This window comes from Amblyomma maculatum, chromosome 7, assembly GCF_055883805.1.
Source record: "Amblyomma maculatum isolate TAMU_Amacu chromosome 7, ASM5588380v1, whole genome shotgun sequence".
NCBI lineage: Eukaryota > Metazoa > Arthropoda > Arachnida > Ixodida > Ixodidae > Amblyomma > Amblyomma maculatum.
The window spans coordinates 103,256,699-103,275,194 of NC_139350.1; the positions used below are offsets into that span (position 1 = coordinate 103,256,699).

At 43.4% G+C, this 18,496-nt stretch overlaps 7 pseudogenes; all 7 read left to right on the forward strand.

Moving 5' to 3' along the window:
- The first annotated feature begins 8 nt into the window (after nt 1-8).
- LOC146184208 (serine/threonine-protein phosphatase 4 catalytic subunit B pseudogene) lies at nt 9-791 on the forward strand (annotated as a pseudogene).
- Nucleotides 792-2,515: 1,724 nt separating this feature from the next.
- Nucleotides 2,516-3,299, forward strand: LOC146184209 (serine/threonine-protein phosphatase 4 catalytic subunit B pseudogene; annotated as a pseudogene).
- Nucleotides 3,300-5,011: 1,712 nt separating this feature from the next.
- On the forward strand, nt 5,012-5,795 carry LOC146184210 (serine/threonine-protein phosphatase 4 catalytic subunit B pseudogene; annotated as a pseudogene).
- Nucleotides 5,796-7,523: 1,728 nt separating this feature from the next.
- Nucleotides 7,524-8,307, forward strand: LOC146184211 (serine/threonine-protein phosphatase 4 catalytic subunit B pseudogene; annotated as a pseudogene).
- Nucleotides 8,308-10,029: 1,722 nt separating this feature from the next.
- Nucleotides 10,030-10,813, forward strand: LOC146184212 (serine/threonine-protein phosphatase 4 catalytic subunit B pseudogene; annotated as a pseudogene).
- A 1,727-nt stretch (nt 10,814-12,540) lies between these two features.
- Nucleotides 12,541-13,324, forward strand: LOC146184213 (serine/threonine-protein phosphatase 4 catalytic subunit B pseudogene; annotated as a pseudogene).
- Nucleotides 13,325-15,062: 1,738 nt separating this feature from the next.
- Nucleotides 15,063-15,834, forward strand: LOC146184214 (serine/threonine-protein phosphatase 4 catalytic subunit pseudogene; annotated as a pseudogene).
- The last annotated feature ends 2,662 nt before the right edge of the window (nt 15,835-18,496 follow it).

The following is an 18,496-nucleotide window of genomic DNA, read 5'->3' on the forward strand; positions in this document are numbered from 1 at the left end:
CAAAGAAAATGTGCGGAGGCATGGGTGACAGCACTAATCTGTACAGCCAGATCGAGCAACAGCGAAGGTGCGAATTCCTTATTGAGTTCGAGGACAAGTTAGTGTGCGCAAAGCCCGGGAAACTCTTATCAAATTGACTAACTTGCAGATGGTGGACTCACCAGTCAACGTATGTGGTGATATCCACGGCCAGTTTTATGACCTGCAAGAACTGTTCGAAGTTGGTGGAGAGGTCCCCAGTAGCAACTACATCTTCATGGGAGACTTTGTCGACCAGAGCTTTCACAGTGTAGAGATATTTCGTTTGCTGCTAGCCATCAATTTACGCTACCCAGAACGCATCACACTGATCAGGGGAAACCACGACAGCCGACATGTTTCGATGCTATGCGGCTTTTGTGATGAGTGGTTGCGAAATTACAATTGCCTTGTTGTGTGGCGTTGCTGCAGGGTCTTGGACTACCTGCCTTTGTGTGCTGTCATCGATGGCAAAATTTTCTGCGTTCATGGAGGTCTGTCACCATCTATCCAAACTCTGGACTTCTGAGCCATGGACCGCAAGCAGGAGGTGCCCCTGTAGGGGGACCAAGTGTGACCTTCTTTGGTCAGACTCTGAAGGCAAACTAGGCTGGAAGGCGAGTCCCAGAGTGACTGGCTACCTCTTGGGAAGCGATGCGGTTACTCTATTCAACGCGACCAATCACATCGATATGATCTGCCACGCCCCCCAACTAGTAAAGGAAGCAGTTCAAAGCGACCACTACAGTAATCTGATTTCTTATCTGATCTAGTCCGGACGCCATGGTGCTAATAAAAACGCGGAGTTCTTTCCTGCACTCTGACGCCTTATTGTTTCTTCATAATTGATCTATTCCGGACACCATGGTGTTATTAAGACACGCAGATTTCTTTCCTGCACACTGCCGCCTTTTCTTGATCACATAATTTTGATGCTAACACCTGAAAGTGCCATATAGCGTAAGATGAGAATTAGGGGTTGCTTTTTTAGGGGAAGCGGGTGGGCCTTTATTGCAGAAGGCACCTGCACTACAGTTTGTGCTCAACATATTTTTGTTGAAAGATATATCACTTGGATAGCGCTAGTAACTATTAGTTTAGAAGATTAGACTTCTTTCATATTCATCTTCCCTGTCCTCAATTACTGAATGTGTTCTCGTAGAATTATTTTTTTCAGCTGCTGCTGCTTGCTGCTACTGCTCGCCTGGAAGCCTGCAAGCCTGCCTGCCTGCCCGCATAGAGGCTTTCTCGTGCTTTTTTGCAGACATACTTATATTATTCAAACTGCTGGACGGCTGACATTTATCGTTACTTGCAGCATTCAGATCAAAAGTATACAACTGCTCCTAAAAAAAAGAAAAATTGATATTTTCTCTGCCAATTAGGGCGACTATTGAAATCAAGCCAAGTACTGACTATGGTAATATTGGGGAACCGCAACAGCAGAAAATAAGAGTTGGAATAAATTCAATCATGAACGTACACTTTTATTTATCATCTTTTTCACACTGTCCTTGCTGTGCGCACCCCTAAGGGGTGTTGAAGGCTGGTGTGGCACGTTGACACCACCACCCCAAGTGAAGCATGTGTACGTACCCTCGATGCTGGCAACAATAGATAAAGTTTCGATTCTTTTTAAAAAACATACGAAACCAAACTGCTCGTAAATGCGTTGTTTAGCCTCTTAAGACGAAGGATGTGACGCTGCATTGAGCTTGAAATGGAATTCTTTCTCACCTGTGCAGAGTTGCAAAAGTATTCAAAATATCGCACTTCTCAGTGCGAAAGTAAAAATAAATTGCTTTATAAATCTCCCACTCTTCAAAAGTAAACATATTTTGAGTCACCGCTCAAACAAACGTCTGTACTTCAGGCCGTAGCTGGAAATTCCGCGTTATCTTCAAAACACCAGTGGACGATGATGGTCCGATCTGGACTTCATGACACTAAAGACATAAACAGTAGCCCTGAATGCAATCAATTTCTATGGCGTTATTGTGGGAGCATTTCATAAAGATAGCACCAATGTAAAAATCTAAGTTGAAAATAAAAATGCATGGCCGAGATTGTTAATATTGGTTTTCCCGCACGGCCAACAATCTGCATGAGGCAGAAGACAAAGAGGTTCGAGAATTCAATTCCACCCTCATCCAAATTTACAAACATCCAAATTTTCGCTTAGTATTTTTTTTGGTTCAATAACTTTTGTGATCTTAAATCTTATGTTTTTGTTTTGTTGACAATTACTTTATGCACTAATTCAGTATGTGTAGGACAATTGGCCGTCCACCAGAACAATGACCAAACCCCGTCGTGGGTATGTGCCATATATCAAGGCAGTAGAAGAAGAAGAACAACAAGAACGGCTGACCTACCATTACGACGCTTTCGTTCTTCTAGAAATCTGTCCAGCCGTGATCTACTCGGCAACGTGCTCCGGCTGCTTCCAGTCTCATATTTAGACCGGTAAGTAGATTTCAATCAGACCGCAAAGAAAATGTGCGGAGGCATGGGTGACAGCACTAATCTGTACAGCCAGATCGAGCAACAGCGAAGGTGCGAATTCCTTATTGAGTCCGAGGACAAGTTAGTGTGCGCAAAGCCCGGGAAACTCTTATCAAATTGACTAACTTGCAGATGGTGGACTCACCAGTCAACGTATGTGGTGATATCCACGGCCAGTTTTATGACCTGCAAGAACTGTTCAAAGTTGGTGGAGAGGTCCCCAGTAGCAACTACATCTTCCTGGGAGGCTTTGTCGACCAGAACTTTCACAGTGTAGAGACATTTCGTTTGCTGCTCGCCATCAATTTACGCTACCCAGAACGCATCACACTGATCAGGGGAAACCACGAGAGCCGACATGTTTCGATGCGGTGCGGCTTTTGTGATGAGTGGTTGCGAAATTATAATTGCCTTGTTGTGTGGCGTTGCTGCAGGGTCCTTGGACTACCTGCCTTTGTGTGCTCTCATCGATGGCAAGATTTTCTGCGTTCATGGAGGTCTGTCACCATCTATCCAAACTCTGGACTTCTGAGCCATGGACCGCAAGCAGGAGGTGCCCCTGTAGGGGGACCAAGTGTGACCTTCGTTGGTGAGACTCTGGAGGCAAACTAGGCTGGAAGGCGAGTCCCAGAGTGACTGGCTACCTCTTGGGAAGCGATGCGGTTACTCTATTCAACGCGACCAATCACATCGATATGATCTGCCACGCCCCCCAACTAGTAAAGGAAGCAGTTCAAAGCGACCACTACAGTAATCTGATTTCTTATCTGATCTAGTCCGGACGCCATGGTGCTAATAAAAACGCGGAGTTCTTTCCTGCACTCTGACGCCTTATTGTTTCTTCATAATTGATCTATTCCGGACACCATGGTGTTATTAAGACACGCAGATTTCTTTCCAGCACACTGCCGCCTTTTCTTGATCACATAATTTTGATGCTAACACCTTAAAGTGCCATATAGCGTAAGATGAGAATTAAGGGTTGCTTTTTTAGGGGAAGCGGGTGGGTCTTTATTGCAGAAGGTACCAGTACTACAGTTTGTGCTCAACATATTTTTCTTGAAAGCTATATCACTTGGATAGCGCTAGTAACCATTAGTTCAGATTTGGCTTCACTCATGTTCATCTTCCCCGTCCTCAATTACTGAATGTGTTCTGGTAGTATTATTTTTTTCAGCTGCTGCTGCTTGCTGCTACTGCTCGCCTGCAAGCCTGCCTGCCTGCCTGCATAGAGGCTTTCTCGTGCTTTTTTGCAGACATACTTATATTATTCAAACTGCTGGACGGCTGATATTTATCATTACTTGCAGCATTCAGATCAAAAGTATACAACTGCTCCTAAAAAAGAAAAATTTATATTTTCTCTGCCAATTAGGGCGAATATTGATATCAAGCCAAGTACTGACTATGGTAATATTGGGGAACCGCAACAGCAGAAAATGAGTCGGAATAAATTCAATCATGAACGTACACTTTTATTTATCATCTTTTTCGCACTGTCCTTGCTGTGGGCACCCCTAAGGGGTGTTGGAAAGCCGGTGTGGCACGTTGACACCAGCATCCCAAGTGAAGCATGTGTACGTGCCCTCGATGCTGGCAACAATAGATAATGTTTCGATTCTTTTTAAAAAACATACAAAACCAAACTGCTCGTAAATGCGTTGTTTAGCCATTTAAGATGAAGGATATGACGCTGTATTGAGCTTGAAATGGAATTCTTTCTCACCTGTGCAGTGTTGCAAAAGTATTTAAAATATCGCACTTCTCATTACGAAAGCAAAAATAAATTGCTTTATAAATCTCCCACACTTCAAAAGTAAACATATTTTGAGTCACTGCTCAAACAAACGTCTATACTTCAGGCCGTAGCTGGAAATTCCGCGTGATCTTCAAAACGCCAGTGGACGATGATGGTCCGATTTTGTCTTCATGACACTAAAGCCATAAATACTAGCCCTGAGTGCAATCAATTTCTATGGCGTTATTGTGGGAGCATTTCATAATGATAGCACCATTGTAAAAATCTAAGTTGAAAATAAAAATGCATGGCCGAGATTGTTAATATTGGTTTTCTTGCACGGCCAACAATCTGCATGACGCAGAAGACAAAGAGGTTCGAGAATTCAATTCCACCCTAATCCAAATTTACAAACATCCAAATTTTCGCTTCGTATGTTTTTTCGTTTCAATAACTTTTGTGATCTTAAATCTTATGTTTTTGTTTTGTTGACAATTACTTTATGCACTAATTCAGTATGTGTAGGACAATTGGCCGTCCACCAGAACAATGACCAAAACCCCATCGTGGGTATGTGCCATATATCAAGGCAGTAGAAGAAGAAGAACAACAAGAACGGCTGACCTACCATTACGAGGTTTTCGGTCTTCCAGAAATCTGTCCAGCCGTGATCTACTCGGCAACGTGCTTCGGCTGCTTCCTGCCTCATATTTAGACCGGTAAGCAGATTTCAATCACACAGCAAAGAAAATGTGCGGAGGCATGGGTGACAGCACTAATCTGTACAGCCAGATCGAGCAACAGCGAAGGTGCGAATTCCTTATTGAGTTCGAGGACAAGTTAGTGTGCGCAAAGCCCGGGAAACTCTTATCAAATTGACTAACTTGCAGATGGTGGACTCACCAGTCAACGTATGTGGTGATATCCACGGCCAGTTTTATGACCTGCAAGAACTGTTCGAAGTTGGTGGAGAGGTCCCCAGTAGCAACTACATCTTCATGGGAGACTTTGTCGACCAGAGCTTTCACAGTGTAGAGACATTTCGTTTGCTGCTAGCCATCAATTTACGCTACCCAGAACGCATCACACTGATCAGGGGAAACCACGAGAGCCGACATGTTTCGATGCGGTGCGGCTTTTGTGATGAGTAGTTGCGAAATTACAATAGCCTTGTTGTGTGGCTTTGCTGCAGAGTCCTTGGACTACCTGCCTTTGTGTGCTGTCATCGATGGCAAGATTTTCTGCGTTCATGGAGGTCTGTCACCATCTATCCAAACTCTGGACTTCTGAGCCATGGACCGCAAGCAGGAGGTGCCCCTGTAGGGGGACCAAGTGTGACCTTCTTTGGTCAGACTCTGGAGGCAAACTAGGCTGTAAGACGAGTCCCAGAGTGACTGGCTACCTCTTGGGAAGCGATGCGGTCACTCTATTCAACGCGACCAATCACATCGATATGATCTGCCACGCCCCCCAACTAGTAAAGGAAGCAGTTCAAAGCGACCACTACAGTAATCTGATTTCTTATCTGATCTAGTCCGGACGCCATGGTATTAATAAAAACGCGGAGTTCTTTCCTGCACTCTGACGCCTTATTGTTTCTTCATAACTGATCTATTCCGGACACCATGGTGTTATTAAGAAACGCAGATTTCTTTCCTGCACACTGCCGCCTTTTTTTGATCACATAACTTTGATGCTAACACGTGAAAGTGCCATATATCGTAAGATGAGAATTAAGGGTTGCTTTTTTAGGGAAGCGGGTGGGCCTTTATTGCAGAAGGTACCTGTACTACAGTTCGTGCTCAACATTTTATTCTTGAAAGATATATCACTTGGATAGCGCTAGTAAACATTAGTTTAGAAGATTAGGCTTCTTTCATATTCATCTTCCCCGTCCTCAGTAACTGAATGTGTTCTCGTAGTATTATTTTTTTTTTCAGCTGCTGCTGCTTGCTGCTACTGCTCGCCTGCAAGCCTACAAGACTGCCTGCCTGCCTTCATAGAGGCTTTCTCGTGCATTTTTGCAGTCGTAATTATATTATTCAAACTGCTGGACGGCTGACATCTATCATTACTTGCAGCATTCAGATCAAAAGTATACAACTGCTCTTAAAAAAAGAAAAATTGATATTTTCTCTGCCAATTAGGGTGAATATTGAAATCAAGCCAAGTATTGACTATGGTAATATTGGGGAACCGCAACAGCAGAAAATAAGAGTTGGAATAAATTCAATCATGAACGTACACTTTTATTTATCGTCTTTTTCACACTGTCCTTGCTGTGGGCACCCCTAAGGGGTGTTGAAAAGCCGGTGTGGCACGTTGACTCCACCACCCAAAGTGAAGCATGTGTACGTGCCCTCGATGCTGGCAACAATAGATAATGATTCGATTCTTTTTAAAAAACATACGAAACCAGACTGCTCGTAAATGCGTTGTTTAGCCATTTAAGACGAAGGATGTGACGCTGTATTGAGCTTGAAATGGAATTCTTTCTCACCTGTGCAGAGTTGCAAAAGTATTCAAAATATCGCACTTCTCAGTGCGAAAGTAAAAATAAATTGCTTTATAAATCTCCCACACTTCAAAAGTAAACATATTTTGAGTCACCGCTCAAACAAACGTCTATACTTCAGGCCGTAGCTGGAAATTCCGCGTGATCTTCAAAATGCCAGTGGACGATGATGGTCCGATTTTGACTTTATGACACTAAAGCCATAAATACTAGCCCTGAGTGAAATCAATTTCTATGGCGTTATTGTGGGAGCATTTCATAAAGATAGCACCAATGTAAAAATCAAAGTTGAAAATAAAAATGCATGGCCGAGATTGTTAATATTGGTTTTCTTGCACGGCCAACAATCTGCATGACGCAGAAGACAAAGAGGTTCGAGAATTCAATTCCACCCTAATCCAAATTTACAAACATCCAAATTTTCGCTTCGTATGTTTTTTCGTTTCAATAACTTTTGTGATCTTAAATCTTATGTTTTTGTTTTGTTGACAATTACTTTATGCACTAATTCAGTATGTGTAGGACAATTGGCCGTCCACCAGAACAATGACCAAAACCCCGTCGTGGGTATGTGCCATATATCAAGGCAGTAGAAGAAGAAGAACAACAAGAACGGCTGACCTACCATTACGAGGTTTTCGGTCTTCCAGAAATCTGTCCAGCCGTGATATACTCGGCAACGTGCTTCGGCTGCTTCCTGCCTCATATTTATACCGGTAAGCAGATTTCAATCACACAGCAAAGAAAATGTGCGGAGGCATGGGTGACAGCATTAATCTGTACAGCCAGATCGAGCAACAGCGAAGGTGCGAATTCCTTATTGAGTTCGAGGACAAGTTAGTGTGCGCAAAGCCCGGGAAACTCTTATCAAATTGACTAACTTGCAGATGGTGGACTCACCAGTCAACGTATGTGGTGATATCCACGGCCAGTTTTATGACCTACAAGAACTGTTCGAAGTTGGTGGAGAGGTCCCCAGTAGCAACTACATCTTCATGGGAGACTTTGTCGACCAGAGCTTTCACAGTGTAGAGATATTTCGTTTGCTGCTAGCCATCAATTTACGCTACCCAGAACGCATCACACTGATCAGGGGAAACCACGACAGCCGACATGTTTCGATGCTATGCGGCTTTTGTGATGAGTGGTTGCGAAATTACAATTGCCTTGTTGTGTGGCGTTGCTGCAGGGTCCTTGGACTACCTGCCTTTGTGTGCTGTCATCGATGGCAAAATTTTCTGCGTTCATGGAGGTCTGTCACCATCTATCCAAACTCTGGACTTCTGTGCCATGGACCGCAAGCAGGAGGTGCCCCTGTAGGGGGACCAAGTGTGACCTTCTTTGGTCAGACTCTGGAGGCAAACTAGGCTGTAAGACGAGTCCCAGAGTGACTGGCTACCTCTTGGGAAGCGATGCGGTTACTCTATTCAACGCGACCAATCACATCGATATGATCTGCCACGCCCCCCAACTAGTAAAGGAAGCAGTTCAAAGCGACCACTACAGTAATCTGATTTCTTATCTGATCTAGTCCGGACGCCATGGTGCTAATAAAAACGCGGAGTTCTTTCCTGCACTCTGACGCCTTATTGTTTCTTCATAATTGATCTATTCCGGACACCATGGTGTTATTAAGACACGCAGATTTCTTTCCTGCACACTGCCGCCTTTTCTTGATCACATAATGTTGATGCTAACACCTGAAAGTGCCATATAGCGTAAGATGAGAATTAGGGGTTGCTTTTTTAGGGGAAGCGGGTGGGCCTTTATTGCAGAAGGCACCTGCACTACAGTTTGTGCTCAACATATTTTTGTTGAAAGATATATCACTTGGATATCGCTAGTAACTATTAGTTTAGAAGATTAGGCTTCTTTCATATTCATCTTCCCTGTCCTCAATTACTGAATGTGTTCTCGTAGTATTATTTTTTTCAGCTGCTGCTGCTTGCTGCTACTGCTCGCCTGGAAGCCTGCAAGCCTGCCTGCCTGCCCGCATAGAGGCTTTCTCGTGCTTTTTGCAGACATACTTATATTATTCAAACTGCTGGACGGCTGACATTTATCATTACTTGCAGCATTCAGATCAAAAGTAGACAACTGCTTCTAAAAAAAGAAAAATTGATATTTTCTCTGCCAATTAGGGCGACTATTGAAATCAAGCCAAGTACTGACTATGGTAATATTGGGGAACCGCAACAGCAGAAAATAAGAGTTGGAATAAATTCAATCATGAACGTACACTTTTATTTATCATCTTTTTCACACTGTCCTTGCTGTGCGCACCCCTAAGGGGTGTTGAAGGCTGGTGTGGCACGTTGACACCACCACCCCAACTGAAGCATGTGTACGTACCCTCGATGCTGGCAACAATAGATAAAGTTTCGATTCTTTTTAAAAAACATACGAAACCAAACTGCTCGTAAATGCGTTGTTTAGCCTTTTAAGACGAAGGATGTGACGCTGCATTGAGCTTGAAATGGAATTCTTTCTCACCTGTGCAGAGTTGCAAAAGTATTCAAAATATCGCACTTCTCAGTGTGAAAGTAAAAATAAATTGCTTTATAAATCTCCCACTCTTCAAAAGTAAACATATTTTGAGTCACCGCTCAAACAAACGTCTGTACTTCAGGCCGTAGCTGGAAATTCCGCGTGATCTTCAAAACACCAGTGGACGATGATGGTCCGATCTGGACTTCATGACACTAAAGACATAAATAGTAGCCCTGAATGCAATCAATTTCTATGGCGTTATTGTGGGAGAATTTCATAAATATAGCACCAATGTAAAAATCTAAGTTGAAAATAAAAATGCATGGCCAAGATTGTTAATATTGGTTTTCTCGCACGGCCAACAATCTGCATGAGGCAGAAGACAAAGAGGTTCGAGAATTCAATTCCACCCTCATCCAAATTTACAAACATCCAAATTTTCGCTTAGTATTTTTTTTGGTTGAATAACTTTTGTGATCTTAAATCTTATGTTTTTGTTTTGTTGACAATTACTTTATGCACTAATTCAGTATGTGTAGGACAATTGGCCGTCCACCAGAACAATGACCAAACCCCGTCGTGGGTATGTGCCATATATCAAGGCAGTAGAAGAAGAAGAACTACAAGAACGGCTGACCTACCATTACGACGCTTTCGTTCTTCTAGAAATCTGTCCAGCCGTGATCTACTCGGCAACGTGCTCCGGCTGCTTCCAGTCTCATATTTAAACCGGTAAGTAGATTTCAATCAGACCGCAAAGAAAATGTGCGGAGGCATGGGTGACAGCACTAATCTGTACAGCCAGATCGAGCAACAGCGAAGGTGCGAATTCCTTATTGAGTCCGAGGACAAGTTAGTGTGCGCAAAGCCCGGGAAACTCTTATCAAATTGACTAACTTGCAGATGGTGGACTCACCAGTCAACGTATGTGGTGATATCCACGGCCAGTTTTATGACCTGCAAGAACTGTTCAAAGTTGGTGGAGAGGTCCCCAGTAGCAACTACATCTTCCTGGGAGGCTTTGTCGACCAGAACTTTCACAGTGTAGAGACATTTCGTTTGCTGCTCGCCATCAATTTACGCTACCCAGAACGCATCACACTGATCAGGGGAAACCACGACAGCCGACATGTTTAGATGCTATGCGGCTTTTGTGATGAGTGGTTGCGAAATTACAATTGCCTTGTTGTGTGGCGTTGCTGCAGGGTCCTTGGACTACCTGCCTTTGTGTGCTGTCATCGATGGCAAAATTTTCTGCGTTCATGGAGGTCTGTCACCATCTATCCAAACTCTGGACTTCTGAGCCATGGACCGCAAGCAGGAGGTGCCCCTGTAGGGGGACCAAGTGTGACCTTCTTTGGTCAGACTCTGGAGGCAAACTAGGCTGTAAGACGAGTCCCAGAGTGACTGGCTACCTCTTGGGAAGCGATGCGGTCACTCTATTCAACGCGACCAATCACATCGATATGATCTGCCACGCCCCCCAACTAGTAAAGGAAGCAGTTCAAAGCGACCACTACAGTAATCTGATTTCTTATCTGATCTAGTCCGGACGCCATGGTATTAATAAAAACGCGGAGTTCTTTCCTGCACTCTGACGCCTTATAGTTTCTTCATAACTGATCTATTCCGGACACCATGGTGTTATTAAGAAACGCAGATTTCTTTCCTGCACACTGCCGCCTTTTTTTGATCACATAACTTTGATGCTAACACCTGAAAGTGCCATATATCGTAAGATGAGAATTAAGGGTTGCTTTTTTAGGGAAGCGGGTGGGCCTTTATTGCAGAAGGTACCTGTACTACAGTTCGTGCTCAACATTTTATTCTTGAAAGATATATCACTTGGATTGCGCTAGTAAACATTAGTTTAGAAGATTAGGCTTCTTTCATATTCATCTTCCCCGTCCTCAGTAACTGAATGTGTTCTCGTAGTATTATTTTTTTTTTCAGCTGCTGCTGCTTGCTGCTACTGCTCGCCTGCAAGCCTACAAGCCTGCCTGCCTGCCTTCATAGAGGCTTTCTCGTGCATTTTTGCAGTCATAATTATATTATTCAAACTGCTGGACGGCTGACATCTATCATTACTTGCAGCATTCAGATCAAAAGTATACAACTGCTCTTAAAAAAAGAAAAATTGATATTTTCTCTGCCAATTAGGGTGAATATTGAAATCAAGCCAAGTATTGACTATGGTAATATTGGGGAACCGCAACAGCAGAAAATAAGAGTTGGAATAAATTCAATCATGAACGTACACTTTTATTTATCATCTTTTTCACACTGTCCTTGCTGTGGGCACCCCTAAGGGGTGTTGAAAAGCCGGTGTGGCACGTTGACTCCACCACCCAAAGTGAAGCATGTGTACGTGCCCTCGATGCTGGCAACAATAGATAATGATTCGATTCTTTTTAAAAAACATACGAAACCAGACTGCTCGTAAATGCGTTGTTTAGCCATTTAAGACGAAGGATGTGACGCTGTATTGAGCTTGAAATGGAATTCTTTCTCACCTGTGCAGAGTTGCAAAAGTATTCAAAATATCGCACTTCTCAGTGCGAAAGTAAAAATAGATTGCTTTATATATCTCCCACACTTCAAAAGTAAACATATTTTGAGTCACCGCTCAAACAAACGTCTATACTTCAGGCCGTAGCTGGAAATTCCGCGTGATCTTCAAAATGCCAGTGGACGATGATGGTCCGATTTTGACTCATGACACTAAAGCCATAAATACTAGCCCTGAGTGAAATCAATTTCTATGGCGTTATTGTGGGAGCATTTCATAAAGATAGCACCAATGTAAAAATCAAAGTTGAAAATAAAAATGCATGGCCGAGATTGTTAATATTGGTTTTCTTGCACGGCCAACAATCTGCATGACGCAGAAGACAAAGAGGTTCGAGAATTCAATTCCACCCTAATCCAAATTTACAAACATCCAAATTTTCGCTTCGTATGTTTTTTCGTTTCAATAACTTTTGTGATCTTAAATCTTATGTTTTTGTTTTGTTGACAATTACTTTATGCACTAATTCAGTAGGTGTAGGACAATTGGCCGTCCACCAGAACAATGACCAAAACCCCGTCGTGGGTATGTGCCATATATCAAGGCAGTAGAGGAAGAAGAACAACAAGAACGGCTGACCTACCATTACGAGGTTTTCGGTCTTCCAGAAATCTGTCCAGCCGTGATCTACTCGGCAACGTGCTTCGGCTGCTTCCTGCCTCATATTTAGACCGGTAAGCAGATTTCAATCACACAGCAAAGAAAATGTGCGGAGGCATGGGTGACAGCACTAATCTGTACAGCCAGATCGAGCAACAGCGAAGGTGCGAATTCCTTATTGAGTTCGAGGACAAGTTAGTGTGCGCAAAGCCCGGGAAACTCTTATCAAATTGACTAACTTGCAGATGGTGGACTCACCAGTCAACGTATGTGGTGATATCCACGGCCAGTTTTATGACCTACAAGAACTGTTCGAAGTTGGTGGAGAGGTCCCCAGTAGCAACTACATCTTCATGGGAGACTTTGTCGACCAGAGCTTTCACAGTGTAGAGATATTTCGTTTGCTGCTAGCCATCAATTTACGCTACCCAGAACGCATCACACTGATCAGGGGAAACCACGACAGCCGACATGTTTCGATGCTATGCGGCTTTTGTGATGAGTTGTTGCGAAATTACAATTGCCTTGTTGTGTGGCGTTGCTGCAGGGTCCTTGGACTACCTGCCTTTGTGTGCTGTCATCGATGGCAAAATTTTCTGCGTTCATGGAGGTCTGTCACCATCTATCCAAACTCTGGACTTCTGTGCCATGGACCGCAAGCAGGAGGTGCCCCTGTAGGGGGACCAAGTGTGACCTTCTTTGGTCAGACTCTGGAGGCAAACTAGGCTGTAAGACGAGTCCAAGAGTGACTGGCTACCTCTTGGGAAGCGATGCGGTCACTCTATTCAACGCGACCAATCACATCGATATGATCTGCCACGCCCCCCAACTAGTAAAGGAAGCAGTTCAAAGCGACCACTACAGTAATCTGATTTCTTATCTGATCTAGTCCGGACGCCATGGTGTTAATAAAAACGCGGAGTTCTTTCCTGCACTCTGACGCCTTATTGTTTCTTCATAATTGATCTATTCCGGACACCATGGTGTTATTAAGACACGCAGATTTCTTTCCTGCACACTGCCGCCTTTTCTTGATCACATAATTTTGATGCTAACACCTGAAAGTGCCATATAGCGTAAGATGAGAATTAGGGGTTGCTTTTTTAGGGGAAGCGGGTGGGCCTTTATTGCAGAAGGCACCTGCACTACAGTTTGTGCTCAACATATTTTTGTTGAAAGATATATCACTTGGATAGCACTAGTAACTATTAGTTTAGAAGAATAAGCTTCTTTCATATTCATCTTCCCTGTCCTCAATTACTGAATGTGTTCTCGTAGTATTATTTTTTTCAGCTGCTGCTGCTTGCTGCTACTGCTCGCCTGGAATCCTGCAAGCCTGCCTGCCTGCCCGCATAGAGGTTTTCTCGTGCTTTTTTGCAGACATACTTATATTATTCAAACTGCTGGACGGCTGACATTTATCATTACTTGCAGCATTCAGATCAAAAGTATACAACTGCTCCTAAAAAAAGAAAAATTGATATTTTCTCTGCCAATTAGGGCGACTATTGAAATCAAGCCAAGTATTGACTATGGTAATATTGGGGAACCGCAACAGCAGAAAATAAGACTTGGAATAAATTCAATCATGAACGTACACTTTTATTTATCATCTTTTTCACACTGTCCTTGCTCTGGGCCCCCCTAAGGGGTGTTGAAAAGCCGGTGTGGCACGTTGACTCCACCATCCAAAGTGAAGCATGTGTACGTGCCCTCGATGCTGGCAACAATAGATAATGATTCGATTCTTTTTAAAAAACATACGAAACCAGACTGCTCGTAAATGCGTTGTTTAGCCATTTAAGACGAAGGATGTGACGCTGTATTGAGCTTGAAATGGAATTCTTTCTCACCTGTGCAGAGTTGCAAAAGTATTCAAAATATCGCACTTCTCAGTGCGAAAGTAAAAATAAATTGCTTTATAAATCTCCCACACTTCAAAAGTAAACATATTTTGAGTCACCGCTCAAACAAACGTCTATACTTCAGGCCGTAGCTGGAAATTCCGCGTAATGTTCAAAATGCCAGTGGACGATGATGGTCCGATTTTGACTTCATGACACTAAAGCCATAAATACTAGCCCTGAGTGAAATCAATTTCTATGGCGTTATTGTGGGAGCATTTCATAAAGATAGCACGAATGTAAAAATCAAAGTTGAAAATAAAAATGCATGGCCGAGATTGTTAATATTGGTTTTCTTGCACGGCCAACAATCTGCATGACGCAGAAGACAAAGAGGTTCGAGAATTCAATTCCACCCTCATCCAAATTTACAAACATCCAAATTTTCGCTTCGTATGTTTTTTCGTTTTAATAACTTTTGTGATCTTAAATCTTATGTTTTTGTTTTGTTGACAATTACTTTATGCACTAATTCAGTATGTGTAGGACAATTGGCCCTCCACCAGAACAATGACCAAAACCCCATCGTGGGTATGTGCCATATATCAAGGCAGTAGAAGAAGAAGAACAACAAGAACGGCTGACCTACCATTACGAGGTTTTCGTTCTTCCAGAAATCTGTCCAGCCGTGATCTACTGGGCAACGTGCTCCGGCTGCTTCCAGTCTCATATTTAGACCGGTAAGTAGATTTCAATCAGACCGCAAAGAAAATGTGCGGAGGCATGGATGACAGCACTAATCTGTACAGCCAGATCGAGCAACAGCGAAGGTGCGAATTCCTTATTGAGTCCGAGGACAAGTTAGTGTGCGCAAAGCCCGGGAAACTCTTATCAAATTGACTAACTTGCAGATGGTGGACTCACCAGTCAACGTATGTGGTGATATCCACGGCCAGTTTTATGACCTGCAAGAACTGTTCGAAGTTGGTGGAGAGGTCCCCACTAGCAACTACATCTTCCTGGGAGACTTTGTCGACCAGAACTTTCATAGTGTAGAGACATTTCGTTTGCTGCTCGCCATCAATTTACGCTACCCAGAACGCATCACACTGATCAGGGGAAACCACGAGAGCCGACATGTTTCGATGCGGTGCGGCTTTTGTGATGAGTGGTTGCGAAATTATAATTGCCTTGTTGTGTGGCGTTGCTGCAGGGTCCTTGGACTACCTGCCTTTGTGTGCTGTCATCGATGGCAAGATTTTCTGCGTTCATGGAGGTCTGTCACCATCTATCCAAACTCTGGTCTTCTGAGCCATGGACCGCAAGCAGGAGGTGCCCCTGTAGGGGGACCAAGTGTGACCTTCTTTGGTCAGACTCTGGAGGCAAACTAGGCTGTAAGACGAGTCCAAGAGTGACTGGCTACCTCTTGGGAAGCGATGCGGTCACTCTATTCAACGCGACCAATCACATCGATATGATCTGCCACGCCCCCCAACTAGTAAAGGAAGCAGTTCAAAGCGACCACTACAGTAATCTGATTTCTTATCTGATCTAGTCCGGACGCCATGGTGTTAATAAAAACGCGGAGTTCTTTCCTGCACTCTGACGCCTTATTGTTTCTTCATAACTGATCTATTCCGGACACCATGGTGTTATTAAGAAACGCAGATTTCTTCCCTGCACACTGCCGCCTTTTTTTGATCACATAACTTTGATGCTAACACCTGAAAGTGCCATATATCGTAAGATGAGAATTAAGGGTTGCTTTTTTAGGGAAGCGGGTGGGCCTTAATTGCAGAAGGTACCTGTACTACAGTTGGTGCTCAACATATTATTCTTGAAAGATATATCACTTGGATGGCGCTAGTAACCATTAGTTTAGAAGATTAGGTTTCTTTCATATTCATCTTCCCCGTCCTTAATTACTGAATGTGTTCTCGTAGTATTGTTTTTTTTCAGCTGCTGCTGCTTGCTGCTACTGCTGGCCTGCAAGCCTACAAGCCTGCCTGCCTGCCTGCATAGAGGCTTTCTCGTGCATTTTTGCAGTCATAATTATATTATTCAAACTGCTGGACGGCTGACATCTATCATTACTTGCAGCATTCAGATCAAAGGTATACAACTGCTCTTAAAAAAAGAAAAATTGATATTTTCTCTGTCAATTAGGGTGAATATTGAAATCAAGCCAAGTATTGACTATGGTAATATTGGGGAACCGCAACAGCAGAAAATAAGAGTTGGAATAAATTCAATCATGAACGTACACTTTTATTTATCATCTTTTTCACACTGTCCTTGCTGTGGGCACCCCTAAGGGGTGTTGAAAAGCCGGTGTGGCACGTTGACTCCACCACCCAAAGTGAAGCATGTGTACGTGCCCTCGATGCTGGCAACAATAGATAATGATTCGATTCTTTTTAAAAAACATACGAAACCAGACTGCTCGTAAATGCGTTGTTTAGCCATTTAAGACGAATGATGTGACGCTGTATTGAGCTTGAAATGGAATTCTTTCTCACCTGTGCAGAGTTGCAAAAGTATTCAAAATATCGCACTTCTCAGTGCGAAAGGAAAAATAAATTGCTTTATAAATCTCCCACACTTCAAAAGTAAACATATTTTGAGTCACCGCTCAAACAAACGTCTATACTTCAGGCCGTAGCTGGAAATTCCGCGTAATGTTCAAAATGCCAGTGGACGATGATGGTCCGATTTTGACTTCATGACACTAAAGCCATAAATACTAGCCCTGAGTGAAATCAATTTCTATGGCGTTATTGTGGGAGCATTTCATAAAGATAGCACGAATGTAAAAATCAAAGTTGAAAATAAAAATGCATGGCCGAGATTGTTAATATTGGTTTTCTTGGACGGCCAACAATCTGCATGACGCAGAAGACAAAGAGGTTCGAGAATTCAATTCCACCCTCATCCAAATTTACAAACATCCAAATTTTCGCTTCGTATGTTTTTTCGTTTCAATAACTTTTGTGATCTTAAATCTTATGTTTTTGTTTTGTTGACAATTACTTTACGCACTAATTCAGTATGTGTAGGACAATTGGCCGTCCACCAGAACAATGACCAAAACCCCATCGTGGGTATGTGCCATATATCAAGGCAGTAGAAGAAGAAGAACAACAAGAACGGCTGACCTACCATTACGAGGTTTTCGGTCTTCCAGAAATCTGTCCAGCCGTGATCTACTCGGCAACGTGCTTCGGCTGCTTCCTGCCTCATATTTAGACCGGTAAGCAGATTTCAATCACACAGCAAAGAAAATGTGCGGAGGCATGGGTGACAGCACTAATCTGTACAGCCAGATCGAGCAACAGCGAAGGTGCGAATTCCTTATTGAGTTCGAGGACAAGTTAGTGTGCGCAAAGCCCGGGAAACTCTTATCAAATTGACTAACTTGCAGATGGTGGACTCACCAGTCAACGTATGTGGTGATATCCACGGCCAGTTTTATGACCTACAAGATCTGTTCGAAGTTGGTGAAGAGGTCCCCAGTAGCAACTACATCTTCATGGGAGACTTTGTCGACCAGAGCTTTCACAGTGTAGAGACATTTCGTTTGCGGCTAGCCATCAATTTACGCTACCCAGAACGCATCACACTGATCAGGGGAAACCACGACAGCCGACATGTTTCGATGCGGTGCGGCTTTTGTGATGAGTGGTTGCGAAATTACAATTGCCTTGTTGTGTGGCATTGCTGCAGGGTCCTTGGACTACCTGCCTTTGTGTGCTGTCATCGATGGCAAAATTTTCTGCGTTTATGGAGGTCTGTCACCATCTATACAAACTCTGGACTTCTGAGCCATGGACCGCAAGCAGGAGGTGCCCCTGTAGCGGGACCAAGTGTGACCTTCTTTGGTCAGACTCTGGAGGCAAACTAGGCTGGAAGGCGAGTCCCAGAGTGACTGGCTACTTCTTGGGAAGCGATGCGGTTACTCTACTCAACGCGACCAATCACATCGATATGATCTGCCACGCCCCCCAACTAGTAAAGGAAGCAGTTCAAAGCGACCACTACAGTAATCTGATTTCTTCTCTGATCTAGTCCGGACGCCATGGTGTTAATAAAAACGCGGAGTTCTTTCCAGCACTCTGACGCCTTATTGTTTCTTCATAATTGATCTATTCCGGACACCATGGTGTTATTAAGACACGCAGATTTCTTTCCAGCACACTGCCGCCTTTTCTTGATCACAT